The sequence below is a fragment of the Acomys minous genome (genome assembly GCF_964271855.1).
Source record: "Acomys minous genome assembly, chromosome: 1".
NCBI classification, from domain to species: Eukaryota; Metazoa; Chordata; class Mammalia; order Rodentia; family Muridae; genus Acomys; species Acomys minous.
The window spans coordinates 154,316,264-154,332,591 of NC_140483.1; the positions used below are offsets into that span (position 1 = coordinate 154,316,264).

At 43.0% G+C, this 16,328-nt stretch overlaps 1 protein-coding gene across 4 annotated transcripts in view; it reads left to right on the forward strand.

Annotated features, from left to right (window-relative positions):
* The window catches only part of KIAA1958, a 139,647-nt gene that overhangs the window by 49,748 nt on the left and 73,571 nt on the right, over positions 1–16,328 (forward strand). The gene's annotated exons all lie outside the window — the stretch shown is intronic.

Sequence of the window (16,328 nt, forward strand, 5' to 3'; positions counted from 1 at the left end):
CTCAAGATTACTTTTCATAAAGCCGCATGCTCGGGTGTCCTCACCATATGGTGATGATACAGCATCAAGAGAGGCATGTTAGACAGCACAGAGGGCCAGCAGCAAACCAGAGTGAAACGCGAGCTCACTTTTGTTCTCAGCACTGATTATTATTTGTTAGTGACACGGATTTTTGCATGTGCACGCATCCATGCATGTGTACCTGCCATGATGCGTATATGGAGGTCAGAGGACAATTTGCAAGAGTCAGGTCCCTCTGGCCATTATGTGGATTCCCATGTGAGTCCCAGGATTGAACTCAGGTTATCAGGCTCAGTGGCAAGCACCTTTACCTGCTGAGCCATGCTGCTAGCCCAAAATGAGTTTTTTCCTCCTCCTCTACTTCCTCTTTCTCCCCTCCCTGTTTCTTACTCCTTGTGTTTAGGGAGGTGAGCATGTGGGGGTCAGAGAAGTTGTTCTTTCCTCCATCTTGTGAGTTCTGAGGATCTAACTCAGGTGCTCAGGCCTGGGGGCAAGCACTTTTACTCACAGAGCTATGTATGTTGCCGGATAATTTTTAAAATTATGTACACGTTCTCTGGTTGTGATGTCATATGCCTTTAATTGTAACACTCAACAGACATAGGTGGATCTCTGTGAGTTTGAGGCCAGCCTGGTCTGCATAATGAGTTCAAGACCAGCCAAGCTACATAGTGAGACATCTCAAAAACAAAATAAAACAACAACAACAACAATAATAACAACAAGACAACCCCCAGAGCCCCGATAGATAGACAGATAGACAGACAGATAGATAGATAGATAGATAGATAGATAGATAGATAGATAGATAGATAGTGGAGGTGACAGAACCCAGAGGTGGCAGATCCCTTGGAGCCGGAGTTACAGAGGGTTGTGATGTGGGTCCTGGGAACCAAACAGGAGAGGATTTGTGAACACACTGAACATAAGGGGATTTGGCTGCTTTCCTTCCCTCACATTCTATTCTATAAGCAAGCTGACTGCTCTTTTCAGCAAGTAGCTGGATGTAACCGAAGCCTTTGGCTCCATTACAAGTGAATATAAGAGAAACTGGCTTTTCTCCCATGAATATTTGGATCAGGAAATAGTGAGTCTTGTATGTTCTTAGTTTCAAATGCGGATACAGACTGTTCGAGATTCAAGAATGAAAGGGGGGGGGAGTGAGAGAGAGAGAGAGGACACATGTGTATGTGGGTGCAGGCATGTGTATGTGCATATGCTGTGTGTGCATGTGTGCGCACAAGTTTGTGTGTGTGTGTGAGAGAGAGAACGCATGTGTATGTGCATGTGCTGTGGGTGCATGTGTGTGCACAGGTTTGTGTGTGTGTGTGAGGGGGGGGGGGCGGGAGAGCGTGCGTGCACTATGAGGGGAAAGGAGGGAGGAGGTGAATGACCACAAACAGTGAAGACAGAAGCACAGAGCTGTACAACTTAGGAGTTAGTCTGTAGCAGGGTCACCATACTTCTCTCTCATGAGCAAGATAGCGTGTCTTGCAGGTTATAAGATCACCTCGGCTCTGCAGGGTATCAAGACATGTAACATTTTGTAATCAAGGATAATTGCTAGCAGTGGTTAAGCAAGCCAGTGGGAAACCTTAACCTAACCCACACATCTGTGATCCCATCAATACACAGTGTGGATCGTTAGATATTTATATGGAATAATATTGACACCAAGCTTATACACTAAATTTCTAAGTGGAACTTTAGATCTAAATGTTAAGTGTAAAAATAAGCAAACATACGAGAGGCTGATATACGTACTCTATGAGATGGGCACAGGTATCTGAGACAGTAGCAAGAAGCCATAGTCATTAAGGAAATACCATAAACAGGACCGCTTTGGTATAGGACTACGTTGGTGCCAGAGAGTGCAATGCAAGCCACAGAGTGGGTGGGACAGGTTACTCCAGCACTGGTAGCTGACGGAGGGGCTCATATGAAGAGCCTTAGTGGAGTTCCTACAGCCAGGTCAGACAGGCAGTGCTATCGAAGGTGCTCAGACATTGAGAAGTGCATGTTCCAGGCCTGGTTAACAAAGTCATGACAGGGAACCCCTGCGGGCAGCTCGGAGAATCTGTTACAGTCCCTTGGGAAAACTCCAGCCATTGAGTGCTGCATAAAAGTCATTCCCAAAGCTGGATAAATGGAAATTTTGTCTTGAAATAACACCCAGAGCCACAAAATGAAAGAAATTGTCTTTCAAATGGAGAAATGTAATAAAACCTTCTATAATAACAACAAAACAAAACATAGAAAGAAGTATGAGCAACTTAACAAAAGTAGAGGGAAAGGGAAATGGGGAAATAGTATAGTAATAAAAATAAGAATGAAAGAAATAAAATCAGGGACTGTGTGCTAATTATTAGACTAAATGTGAACAAATTAAATTCTTCTACTAACAGGTAAGTTGGATCACCTAGGTGTGGTTGCACACTTCAGTTCCAGCACTGGGAAGGCAGCTCTAGGAAGACAGGGGTAGGTTGATCTATGAGTTTGAGGCCAGCTTGGTCTACATAGTGAGTTAGTTCCAGGCCAGCCTGGGCTATAGAGTGAGACCCTTTTTGGAAGAGATGCCAAGGAGGAGGGGAATGTTAAAGCACTCCTGGAAGCAACATGAGTAGGAAAAATAAGAGATTTAAAAGTACAGACACCCCCCCACCAACAAAAAACAAACAGTCAGTTTTAAGCTGCATGCACTTGTGATAGACAGCTCAGTCTGTAATCAGGAATGGAATGTAAAACGTATTAGGCAAAAACAGAACAGGTGAAGGGGAACTTAGTAACATTCCAGCACTGTGTGCTGTCTCTGTGCACTCTTCAGTATGGATTTAGAGGTACTAAATGCAATCGGCGGTTGTCATAAAACATACTAGCTGGACCATATTTGGTACCTACTCTCTTCCTTTTTGCTTTACATTGTTAAGTGGTTGACAATGTACGAGACTCAACAGAGTCGTTTTCCCAGAGAAGATACACAAATAAACATGTGTTCGTCAGCTTGTTACGTGTTGCGGGAATGCAGAACAGAGCATGGGCTGCTGCTTCACAGCCACAGAGGGCTTTGTGAGGAACTATGGGAAATCGAAATTTCAAGCGCTGCTCTTAGAAATGTCATGTGATAGAACTGCTCTGGAAGCACTCCTAGATTCTTAGTGTCTATGAGCGTTGAAAGCAAAGGTGGGAGCAAGGTGTCAGTAAAATGGCACAGTTGCTGTGGGTGCTTGCTGCCAAGTCTTACAACATGAGGTCAGTCCCCATAACCTACATGATGGGGGAAGAGAACTGAGCCCTGCAAACTTGTCTCTGATATAAACACCGCATGTATCTGTGTGTATGTGCATAAAAACTTTTTGGTTTTGTTTTTGTTTTTTTGAGATAACTTTGTAGACCTCGAACTCACAGCAATCCACCTGCCTCTGCCTCCTGAGTGCTGGGATTAAAGGTGTGAGCCACCACCGCCCAGCCCATAAAAACTTCTTTGTGGCTGGGTGTAGTTATAGAGCACTTGCCTAGCCTGTTCAAGGTCCCTGGGCTTGATCCTTAATATTACATAAAACAAACTTGAACATGCATGTTCTTGTTGGGTTATTGTTGTTGTTGTTTGTTTGTTTTTTGAGACAGGGTTTCTCTGTGTAGCCGTGTCTGTTCTGGACTCGATTTGTAGCCGAGGCTGGCCTTGAACTCACAGAGATCTGCCTGCCTCTGCCTCCCAAAGTGCTGGGATTACAGGTGTGTGCTACTATACCCGGCTTTACCTGCATGCTCATAATTATGATGTTTATAAAGTAGACCAGTTAGAGCTGAAGCGATAGCTATGAATAAGAGCACTGGCTCCTCTCCCAGAGGACTCAAGTTTAGTTCCTAGCACCCAGGTGATGGCTCACAACCATCTGTAACTTGAGTTCCAGGGACTATGTTACCCTCTTCTGGCTTCTACAGGTACCAGGCACATATAACGTGTACAGACATTCATGCAGCCAAAGTACTTGTACACATAAAATAAAATAAATCTTAAAAAAAAAAAAAACAACCAAAAACAGAAACCACAACAGTCTAAATGCCTGTCAACTGATAGGTAATTAAAATGTGGCATCTCTGTACAATGGGATATTATTTGCTTATAAAAGGAGGATATGTGCTGTAATACGGATGCATCTTAATGATGTGCTAAATGAAAGAAGTCAAAAGGATTACATATTTCATTTACATGAGCTAGATAAAAAAAGTCTAAGACACTTTAGTGATACGTGGTAGAATTAGAAGTATATGTTACTATGTATAGAAGGTTTCTTTTAAGGGAGATGAAAAATAACCTTAATTTTATTTACTTACTTGTTTAGAGATGGTCAAACTACGTAGCCCAGACTGTCCTTGAAACCTGACCCAGCTTCCCGAGTGCTGCAGTTACAGGGATGTATTGTCACATCTAGCTAAAAAAGTATTCCTAAATTGATTGTGGTGAACATTTTGCAAGCACACACACGAGCAACAGTTGAATTACATGCCTGAAATTGATGACTTATAGTATGTGAAGTATGGTATTTTTAAATATATCTTGATGCAGTTGCTATTGACAACAAAATAAAACTAATTAGTTATTATTTATTGACTTTAAATGAGTTCCCTAGCCAGGCGTGGTGGTGCACACCTTTAATCCCAGCACTCAGGAGGCAGAGGCAGGCGTATCTTTGTGAGTTCAAGGCCAGCCTGGTCTACAAAGCGAGTCTAGGACAGCCAAGGCTACACAGAGAAACCCTGTCTTGGAAAAAAAAATGAGTTCCCCACAATGTTCTTGAGTAAAGATTGCAAGGGTTGTGTGGGTGATGGAGTAGTGTGCAAGTACCTGCTGCACCAGGAGGGCCTGAGTTTCCATGCTAAGCAGCCACACAAAAATCACTAGGAGTGTGAGCCCTGTGCTTGTGAGGAGCTTTAGATAGGCAGAGCCCGAGGCCTCACTGGCCAGCCAGTCTAGCTAAAACAGTGAGCTCCAGGTTCGGAGGGACACCTGTCTCAGAAATTAAAGTGGAAAAGTAATTGAGAAAGAAACCCCAAAATTAACCTTTAGCCTTCATACACTCCCACACAGGAGCATAGCTATGCTTATATGTGCACATATGTGATTGTGTTTGTGCAATAATACTACCTGTGAATATATGTGTGGATGTGATTGTATGAACATGTAATACATATATATGGATACATATACTAGGCTGCCAATATGGGTCACCCAGACAGGGAAGTCTATTAGGCAATATGAGGGGGCATTTTACGGATTGGTTCCCATGATTATGGAGGCTGGAAAGTCCCATGACCTACTGCATTTAAGCTGGGGACCCTGAGATGCTTGTAGTGTGACTCCATCCAACCTGAAAGCCTCAGAACCAGAGAAACTGACATAATTCCGACTTTAGGACTGAAAACTGGAAAACTCAGGGGCTGCTCCTGAGTCCTGGATTCAAAGGTCAGGACAGGAAGAGATCAGCTTGCCTTCTGTATTTGCTCTCTCCAGGCCTGGCTGATGTGTGGCTGAAAAAGTCCACCTATATAGAAGTAAGTCACATTACCAGATAAAAGCAAATGATATTCTCAGCCCTGCCTTACAGAACGGCCACTCTGTCAATTAGATGGATTAGTTGACTTGCAAGAATACTGTTCTTAAACATATTCAAGGTATATAAATGCATTCTTATGGATATATTCCTAATGAATCTATTAATATTTATCAAATTTAAAGCTGAGTTCTAAGCTTTTCCAATATGGTCAAGAATACAGGCTATGAATATGAATATATGCTGATGAAAACATGAATATATTCTTGGTGAATATATTGATATTCATTAAATTTTAAACTAGGTTTTAAAATGTCCCAATATGGTCAAGAACATAGCTCATGAATATGAATATAAACTTATAAAAATGTTCATGAATATATTCATGTTCATTAATTTTAAACTGTATTAAAAAAGTTTTCCCAACAGGGCAAAGAAGAATGTATTCATGAATATATTCATAAGGAGGATATATTCATGAATATAATCATTATAGAGAATATATTCACATTTATTGAATATATTCACAAGGAATATATTCAAAAGAGTACAGTGTATCCTAAATTCCTTTTTGCTTTTTTTGCAAACTGAAGAGTTCTTAAAAGCTGCTGTGAAGAGAGTAAAAATCAGTGTACTAAAATTTCACTGGAATCTTCAAAAAGGGAAGAAGTTAAATTTTATACATTCAGCAAATTGGTCTGTTGATGAATTGGCTCCTAGCAAATGGTTCTTGCAAATTAATTTAGAGCCCCCTTTCTCAGCCTAAAATGAATCATCATTTATTATCATGTCTACTCTGGGAAAACAAAGACAGAGAAGGAAAGGGATTTTGAAAATAGCTGGATTGTGTGAGTACAGCACGATGACGTCATGGGAGAAGTGGGACAGGGCCGTTGTGTGACCTCTAGGTGTGGAGTGCGCAGGTTGGTGAGACTGGAACTCCAGATGGTATCCTGTTCACCCTGCGACAGCAGTGAGGAGAGAGGCTGTGGGTTGGATGGCTGCAGGTGGGAGCCGACGCCATTCACTGACTTGCCCCTCCCCAGTGAGGTATGGTTACATGTGGCAAAGCAGAAATCTCTTAAATTGCTATATTCCTACGTATATATGAGTCCATACACACCGTACGATCAAATCAGAATCCTGCTGTCACCCGCAAAGCTCTCCTCACCCCTTCCTAGAGGTGACAAGACTGATTTCTATCATTTGGTTTCTTCTGCCTGTTCTTGAAATTCATGTGCACGGACTATGCAACATTTACTGTGAAATGTATCAGCGGTGAGTCCTGCTTGTGATGCTAGTGTGTGAATATAGTGTGTCCCCCTAGTGTGGTTTGCTTGCACAGTTTGTTAAGAATAAGACTACTATTTGTATTTTTGTGGGTTTGGTGACACTACTTACACTCCCCATATGTGGTACTCACATACATTAAACAATATATCATAAGCCATAGGTCTGCTTTGCTTTGAGAGAAATGTAGTACAAAAGGGAATATTCAAAAATAAATGTATGTGTGTGTATAAATATATACATTTTGTTTTTATTAACATCTATTTCATATCTCTAGCTCTTGTCTTATGTAATTTACTGTTTTGTTGATGGTATTTGGTTGTTCTTAGGAGCTGAGGACTTTAGTATAGTTACCATCTGCAAAATGGTATGAGTTAATTTTACTCAAAATAGAAGCAAGCTGGGAAGTCACATGAATTGCTCTACATGTTTCTCACTTCATCTTAGTGTCTCAGAAATTCACAGAAAGAAACCCCAAGGCTTTAGACAGTGTGGTGCCCTGGGATCCAGTGTGAAGTATTTTGCATAGCTTATTTCTGTGCTGGGTGAATTGAAGCTCTGAGCAGCTTGAACACTGCTCACTCAAACACTTGTTGCCAGCAACATTCCACGTTTTCAGCCCATTTAACAACCTAAATATTATTAAGTCTCAACATTTTATGGGTCCCAAAAGTAGCCGTCTATATCATATACATTTCTAAGCAAAAAAAAAAAAAATATTAAATATAAGTGATAAAGTCACCTATTGTATTCATTAGACCTTATGCCTTAGATCTTATGCCTATATTTTGCATATAATATCAATTTTCTAATGTTTATACAAAGGATCAGTCAATCACTTATCTTCATTGACTTTACCATGAAATTATGATCTTAAGTCTGGCTTATATTGAATGCTATAATAATTATAATTTCTGATTAAACATACTTTATAGTATGTAACAGATGCTAAATGTTTATTTTTTAATGACTAAATACTAGATTCTTAGAATTAACCTTTTTACAAATGATTAATGTTTATGAAATTTTAGCTGAAAGATGAGAATCATTTGAACATATTTTTTAAATAATAGTTTATCTTTTCCTATGATGTTTATGCTACTTTCTTTTCCCTTAGTTAACAAAATGTATGGACACTAAACCTTTTATGTGTCTATTGTCCTGATAAAGATGCCTTCTTTTCCTCTGTGAACTTCATTTTTTTTTTAACAGTAAGTTCGTCTTTCCCAGAGTTCCACAACATATTCCATTTACTTCTTAGCCCTTCCTCCCATTTTGGGACATTTTCCTTTGGGTTTTATTATGACATTTTTATCTATATGATTTTTTCTTTGCTTATATTTGTTCTCTCACTGACCTTCCTGGTCCCTGCTCCTACCTTTCATTGTTTTTCTGAGTTCTCATGTCAAAGATTTATATATGTCTGCATGCGCGCACACACACGCACACACACATACACACAAACACACACAGTCTGCATATGAGTGAAAAATATTCAGTGTCTGTTTTTCTGAGTCTGGTTTATTTTCTTTAGTATGATGATTTCCAGGTCCAGCTCGTCCCTCAAATACTCGCAATACCATTGTCGTTATAGCCATCGAGGCCCTGTTGTGTGTTCGTATCACATTCTCTCATCTGTATGCACCTCTAGGCTGCCTCCATCTCTGGCTTCTGTGAAATTAATTCTATAAATAGTTAGTTTTTCGAGACAGAGTTTCTCAGCATAGCTGGACTCACTTTGTAGATCAGGCTGGCCTTGAACTCAGAGATCTGCCTACCTCTGCTTCCCTGAGTGCTGGGATTACTGGTGTGGGCCACTGCACTTGGTTATAACCGTTTCCTTGTTTTTTTAAAATGATGAAAACAAAAGCACTTAGGCTTACGATGTGTCACAGCATATTTGTAATAATTTGTTTGAGTGTTAAGCACTATTCACCAGGATATGAGAGAAAAATTCACCACTTCTTATTTTCTTTAAACCTCCCCACTGAACAGTGTCTAGAGCCTCAAGATGGATTTCCAAACTCTGGTAGTCATAGTTTTTTACTTATATTAAACACTTTAGGTCTTCGAACACCGTGGGCAGGTTATTCTCAACAGTGTAAGCTGATTTAGCTTCAGACATGAGGATTATAAAGATTTAAAACCAAAGACCTTAATTGCCTGAGTCATCATCATGGGGTTTGTGTGCCCTCAGAGCAGCTCCCAGCTGGTAGAGCTCAGGGCTGTCCACCAAGACTGGTGTGGACAACTGACAAGGTTCAGGGGCATCTCCAAGATGTGTCACTGTAGCAGTTAGCTTTGCATTAAATCTTTTTTGTTTTGTTTTTCAAGACAGGGTTTCTCTGTGTAGTCCTGGCTGTCCTAGAACTCCCTCTGTAGACCATGCTGGCTTTGAACTCAGAGAACTGCCTGCCTCTCTGTCCCAATTCAAGGCCTTCACCACCACTGCTCAGCGAGCTTTGAGTGACATGTTAGCAGCCTCATTTTCTGGGTGTGTGACAGCAGACACATTTATTGAGCATTCTGACTTTGTTCTCCCCTTGAAAATGAAAATGTTGAAAAATAAGGCACTCCCCATAGAGGTCAGTGCCTCTGTGTGGAGTGCATCTTGGGAAGACAGTGACGCCGTGCCAGTGTGTGCCTTCGCTGCTGTCTTCATTGCTAGTGCCAGTTCTTGGGGTCTTTTCCAATATCCCACTAAGGTCACCCTGCTCAGAAAGTTTGGTTAGCACAACTGCCACAGTATTGATCAGAAGTACCCCTCGCTAAGTGTGTCTGTCTGATTATTGGGTGGGTGCTGATTTCTGCATAAGAACGAGAACTGCCTTGTTGGACTGCGCTCACATTATTCACAAGTTGTGGTAAATATTCAAGAAATGTTTATAGAATGAGGATGCCATTGTACATCTAGAGGTAGCAAAGGCTTTTAAAATAACAGGGTAGAATGGTAAGGAGACAGAAACACTGTAAGAAGAGTCATGTACATCTACTCTAAAGATAGTTTGGCTAGGCCGGGCGTGGTGGCACACGCCTTTAATCCCAGCACTTGGGAGGCAGAGGCGGGCGGATCGCTGTGAGTTCAAGGCCAGCCTGGTCTACAAAGTGAGTCCAGGACAGCCAAGGCTACAGAGAGACCCTGTCTCGAAAAACCAAGGAAAAAAAAAAAGATAGTTTGGCTAAAAGAATTAAAGATCTCTATTTTTATTCTATACCTCGGCACCTATCACAAAACAGAAATGTATTAAAAAGATGATCTAGGGCTGGAGAGATGGCCCAGTGATGATGCTCTTGTAGAGTACCAAGGTCCACTCCCAGCTGCCTGTGACTCCAGCTCCAGAACATCCAGTACTGGCTTCTGGCTTCCTTGGGCAGGGAACCCACACATGTAAATAAATGAAAATAAAATATTTTTTCTTAAAAAACGTTAAAGAAAAGATGCTTATTGTTACATATACACTAAGTGAATATAACCAAAATTCAAAGCCTGGTTAGTCATAGTTAATGTATCATTAAAATTGTGTAGAGTTGGGGTGGAGAGATGGCCCACGGGTTAAAAGCCATTGCTGCTCTTATAGAGGACTAGAGTTCATTTCCTAGTACCCATGCGAGCTTACAACCATGTCTGTAATGACAACTGCTCTGGCCTCTGGGTGCTTGTACACATGTGTACACACAGAGACACACAAATGAGTCACGCTGTGCAAATGCAGACTCTTAGTATTGACTGCAGAGTTGGTACAAACACATCCCGAGCCCAGCCTCCTTGTCACTGTGTCAGTCTCTCGGGCTAACCTAATGAGCAGGTCACCCTTTCAACAAAACCCTAGGTGGTGTGAGCTGGCATGATTTGAGGAGCACTGTTGCTTGCTCTCCAGTTGTCTAGAGTCAGCCATGCCAAAGGTTTTACTCTCCTAAGACCAGATGGAGGGCCCACTAAGAAAAAAACAATCAACATCTGTGGGAAATCTACAAACCAAGAAAGGAAGACATCACACATACACAGAGTGGGGGATGGCCCAGAAAGCTAATTAGTTGTGGACCAAGAAAAAGCCCCCGCCGCCACCGCTGCTGCTGTTTCCCAGGCAAATTAGAGATGAGCTTTCCAAAAAAGGAACACAGGCTGTCCCATAAGTCATAGCAGCAGTGCCTTGTAGGCTTTGAACTTTTTTAAACCCCAAAATGTCTTTACATCCACTATAGGGCCTGGTGGGGAGGTTGCCACTGCTGGCTCTTTGCACAGAACTTTAGATTTAGTGCTTATATCCACTCATAGACATAAAATAAACCTCTGAGTTCAAGGCCAGCCTGGTTTACAGATCGAGTTCCAGGACAGTCAGGCTACACAGAGAAACCTTGTTCCAGGCAGGGAACGTGGGTCGGAGAGGTGGCTCAGGGGCTGAGAGCACTGGATACTGCTTTCAGAGGGCCTGGGCTCGGTTCCTAGCACTCACATGGCTAGGAACACTTGTGACTAGTTCCAGGGGATCCAGCGCCTTCTTCTAGCCTCTGCTGTCCCCAGGCGCACAAGTGATGCACAGACATACCTGCAAGCAAAACACTCAGGTACATAAAAATAAATAAAAATTGTAATAATAAAAACATATGGCTGGGCAGTGGTGGCACACTCCTTTAATCACAGCACTCAGGAGGCAGATTGATCGCTGAGTTCAAGGTCAGCCTGGTCTACAGAGTTCCAGGACATCCAGGGCTACACAGATTAACCCTGTTTCAAAAACAAATTAACAACAACGAAACAAAACAGAAAAAAGAAAAGAAAAAGACAAACTTTGCAAAAGAGAAGTGAACTCATTTGTAGCTTTAGCCACCACCAGAGACATTGCTGAGACCCTGAGCAGACTAGGAAAGTTGGGGGACAAGCTAAAGCTGAGGCTCTGTATCACACTGTGAGTGTAATATATATTGTAGTGTTCACCCTTTGGCTTTATTAGGCACCGCTTAGTGACCAAGTACTTGAGTTGTTTACTCTGCTGTAACAAAACACCTGAGACCGCCTGAAGGCAGCGAAGTCAGGATGAAGGTGCTGTTGGGTTGGTTGGGGAGAGGGCTGGCTCACTCATAGCCTCACAGGGCAGAAGGTAGGAGAGGAAAGACGCAACCAGGTGCTAAATGCCTTGTCCTCACACGATACCAAAGCAGAAGAGCAGAGACTGCCTAAGCTCTCTGCCTGCAGACACTGTTTATGTGGGCTGACCCCTGATTTAGCCATTTTCTTGGGGCCTCTCTTCATACTGTTACAGTGGAGATTAAGTTTCAGTGTGACTTTGGATCTGAGTTATGAGTGAAAATAGGCAACCTGCCTATCTAGCTCTTCTGGGACAGTGACCATCACATCCAGCACTTGCCATCTTGTTCCCACAACAAGTCAGAGGAGAGGAGCTCTTGGAGTGTGATGAGTAGCTTCAGGCCCCCCCCTCCCCCCCATGAGCAAGTGTCTCATGGTCGTGAGACAGACACCTTCCCTTCCGGAGAGCCAGAGACAGTCAGGAGTTAACTTATAGAAGGCTTTGTAGGCAGAGTGTTACCACATTTTTAAAAGACCAGCTACTGTGTAAGAGAGAAAGCACACCTCTGTCTGACTGTTCCATCTGTCTCTGTGAGCTTCAGAAGGGTTGCAGTGCTGCAAACCACAGACTGTAACACTGAGTAATTTTGAGAACCAGTGGCTTGAGTGAGTTTTCAGAACTGAACCAGCCCTGTTGGGTCCTTTGGAAGGATAAGAGAATGTGTTGGAAGGGCTGGAAAGATGGCTCAGCAGTTAAGGGCACTGACTGCTCTTCCAGAGGATCCAGGTTCAAATCCCAGCATCCACATGACAGCTCACAACGAACATCATGTCAAGTCATGCCCACTGATGGGAACACCATTTTTTCTCTTTTTAAAATTTCATATATATTCTCTCCTCCTCCCTCCAACCTCTCTCAAGTCCTCCCCCTTTCAAATCCATGGCCTCCTTTTCTTTACTTTTTATTGTTTCATATGCATAAACATACAAGCTGCTGAGTCCGTTCAATGTTGCTTGGGAGTGTGTATTTTTAGGGCTCAACCACTTGATATAGATGACCAATTGAGAGTTCATCCCTGGCGAGACCAATTCTTCCCTTCTCAGCAGTTATTGACTGGTTCTTCATCTAGGGGTGGTGCTTGGTGCGAGTCCTCCTGCCCATGTTAGCTTTTCTAATGGTACTCCTAAGGCAGCCATATTGAGACATGATGTAGTTTGCCTGCTGTATCTAGAAGACTGGGTCTTGCAGCAGACTTCCTAGCCCTTTGGCTCCTAGCAGCTTTCCTCCCCCTGTTTCTCCATGTTCCCTGAGCCTTGGGTGTGGGGGTCATGTTGGAGATATATAAGGCTAGGCACCCCTGGCCAGTTCTCTGTTTTGACCAATGTGGTTTGGTATAATGGATTCTGTCTGCTGCAAAAAGCAACGTTGTTGGTGAGGGTAAGAGCTACACTTGTCTGTGCACATAAGGATGGGTATTATGAATGCAGTGAGATTATTCTGGCTTGGAAAGGTAGCAGTAGGAGGTTCATCTCCAGGTTCCATGACCTCACTAGGTTTTCAGGACCAAACATGACTTCATCCTGATCAGGGTGGGCCCTAAGCTCAATTAGGCAGCTGTCGGTTACCCCCAAGATAAAAGTGTCCTTGAACCTTTGAGGCTCTCCTGCTGTGCTGGCCTCTATGATTTATGGCCTTCACAGCTGGGTAGGACCATGATTCCTTTTCTCCCTTGGCAGCTTAGATAGCACCTCCTGATAAGGTGACAGCTCATCCTCAAGGAGGAGGCTTTGGGTCACATCTTCTGTGTGGTGCGGCTCGTGGGAAAGTTGGGGTAATCGCAGTGCCTGTGTGAGTGCGCGTAATTGCCGTGCCTCTGGGACTGCCCGTTATCCTTTTCTGGGGCTCCAGAACGAAGACCTCGTCAGTGTCAGCTGTAAGAATTACAACTGTGAATTAGACTCGCTAAGAATTTTGAAGTATTGAGAGTGTTTTTGAACTATTTTTGTGTGTATAAGTTATGCTTGTATGCATGTATGTGTATGTAACACTGAATGTGTGCCTGCGGAAGCCAGGAGGGCACTGTGGCCTGTGGAACTGTAGTCAGAGCTGCTGTGGAGATCCTCGGGAGCTGTGTCTCCAGTCCAGGTGGTTTTCCTTGAGAAGGGCATAACTGGTTAGCATGGCGTGAGCATGCCTCTCAGCAGAGGGTGGGCAACACCGGAGCTGTTGTCCTCCACCCCCACCCCCTGTTGTTATTGTTTTGTTTTGTTTTGCTTTGTTTTATCTTCTTTCTACTCAATCTTCATTCAGATCTGTTCTCTCTTTGCCCCCATCCACCTGCCACTCTTCACGGCGGGTTATTGTTAACATCTCACTTGAGTTCTTGCTTCTAGTCTTATCTTTTCCTCCTGTAATCAAAATGGCTCTAAAGTCACTTTCTTGCCTACAATCACATAATTCTTTGCTGTTACAACAAAGTCCAAAAACAATTAAACCAAGCAATTAAAAAAAAAAAAGCTTTGAAGAGTTAGAGCTTATAAAGATTGTCCAGCAAGTTGAGGCTGTTGATGCCAGCTGGAAGCCAGCCAGGTTTTCACTACTGGTTGACTGCTTCCTCAGGTTTTGGGAAAGTGGCACAATGCTTTTACGTCTGAATATTATTTTCGGTAAAACATTTTTTTCGCACTACTGAAAAGGTAGTCTTTATCTCAAGGTTGATAAGTTTACTCAATGGCTCAGTGGCCAAGTGCCTGCCGCAAGGTCCTTAGATCCTTAGCACCCAGCTATGCTAGCATGTGCCTATCATCCCAGTGTAGGGGGTAGAGAATAGGGTGTGGATAGAAGATGTGGCTCCTGCCACAGGAAGCAGGTGGGGTAGGACATTGTGTACCTGGGCCACATCCCTCAGGAATTCCACAATGGCTGTGGCTCAGGCCTATTTTGGGGGACACACAAAAAGGAGCAGCGGAGACCATGGGTGGAAAGAAGGGATACAAATATAGCAAGCTGAAGGCAGTGGTGGTACAGGACAGGTGCATAGCATGGCCAAGCAAGTGGCAGCCAGTCACCATAACACACCCTTGGGTTCCAAGGCATAGTATCCTTCAGTATGATCTGTGGGACCCCAAATATTTGCCCTGTTTTACTTAGTCCCATTCTGACTAACACTTTGCCTTTGACTAGAGGTCACCCAAGCAAAAGTGAGAGACTGGCTTTCCTGCAGCTGACGGGGATCCTGCTCACCCAGGAGGCTCCTGGGCATTTCCTCAATGCCCCACTGAGCAGGAGCTAAAGCTCCAGAAGGCAGCACAGGCTGGAGGGTGGGAGTGAGCCCTGGCTACTGCTCCAACAGAGGGCTCCTTTGGAGGATCTTTGGAGCCCCCTACAGAGTGCAAGCAGAAGTCCCAGCTAGTCAGGGTCCTAGCTAGCCCTGCCTTCTTCTCGTCTGCTTCTAGTGGACTTTAACTGACTGACTATCCAGGCAGAGGCTTTCTCTGCTCTTCAGACCTGGAGTCTGGTGAAAGTCCTTGGAAGTTTTGCAGGCCTCCTTTACCCAGCTTGACCAAATCCTGTGTGTGCCTGCCTGGGAACCGTCCACTGTGAGGATGACGACAAAAACCTGCTGCCTCTTTCCCAGTGGGCGTCTAGCAATGCTGGTTTCTAATTCCAGGTGTAGTTTTGCTTCTCATAGGAGGAGCAATGGTGAGCCTATTTGGCTGTGGTGTTTATTTACTATGGTGAGGGCAGAATTAATAGATATTGGGCTAGTGGCCCAGACTGGGTTGGGGGTTTCAAAATATATTTCTTGAAAAGAAAATAAATGAAAGATAAATAAATAATGTAACCATAGAGCTTACAGTTCTGATTCAGGCATAAACCTTAAAAAAAATGTAAAATTGAACAAATCTGTAAAACCAACATAAATTCAATCAATATTAATGTGATAGTGACCCAGACTTTAGGCAGAATCCTTCTGCTGTTATTATGCTGGCTGGTTGTGTTGGTACACACTGGCAGATGTACTGAAGATGTGTAGGCAAAAGGATCATGAGTTTGAAGCCAGTCACATTATACCTTTGAGGCTGCAGACGTGGCTTAGGAGTTGAATTTGTATTACTCTTACAGAGAAACCAATTTTGGTTCCCAGCACTAATATTAGGTGACTCAGGCAGCTGTGGGAGAGTCTGATGCCTTTGGCCTCCGAGTCACTATCACTCAGCATGGACATACCCACACACACGTAATTTTAAAAATTTAATCTTAAAAAACTGCCAGAGATAGAATGTTATGAAGGACATAGACTGTAGAGTACAACATTAGGTAAATATTAGGTCTGCTGCTTACTTTGTTTGAGTACTTTAATTTCTTCTCATTTAAAAATAAGGCACTAATCTAACTCACTGAATCAAATTAGAATTATCTGAGTAATTAGATTGTT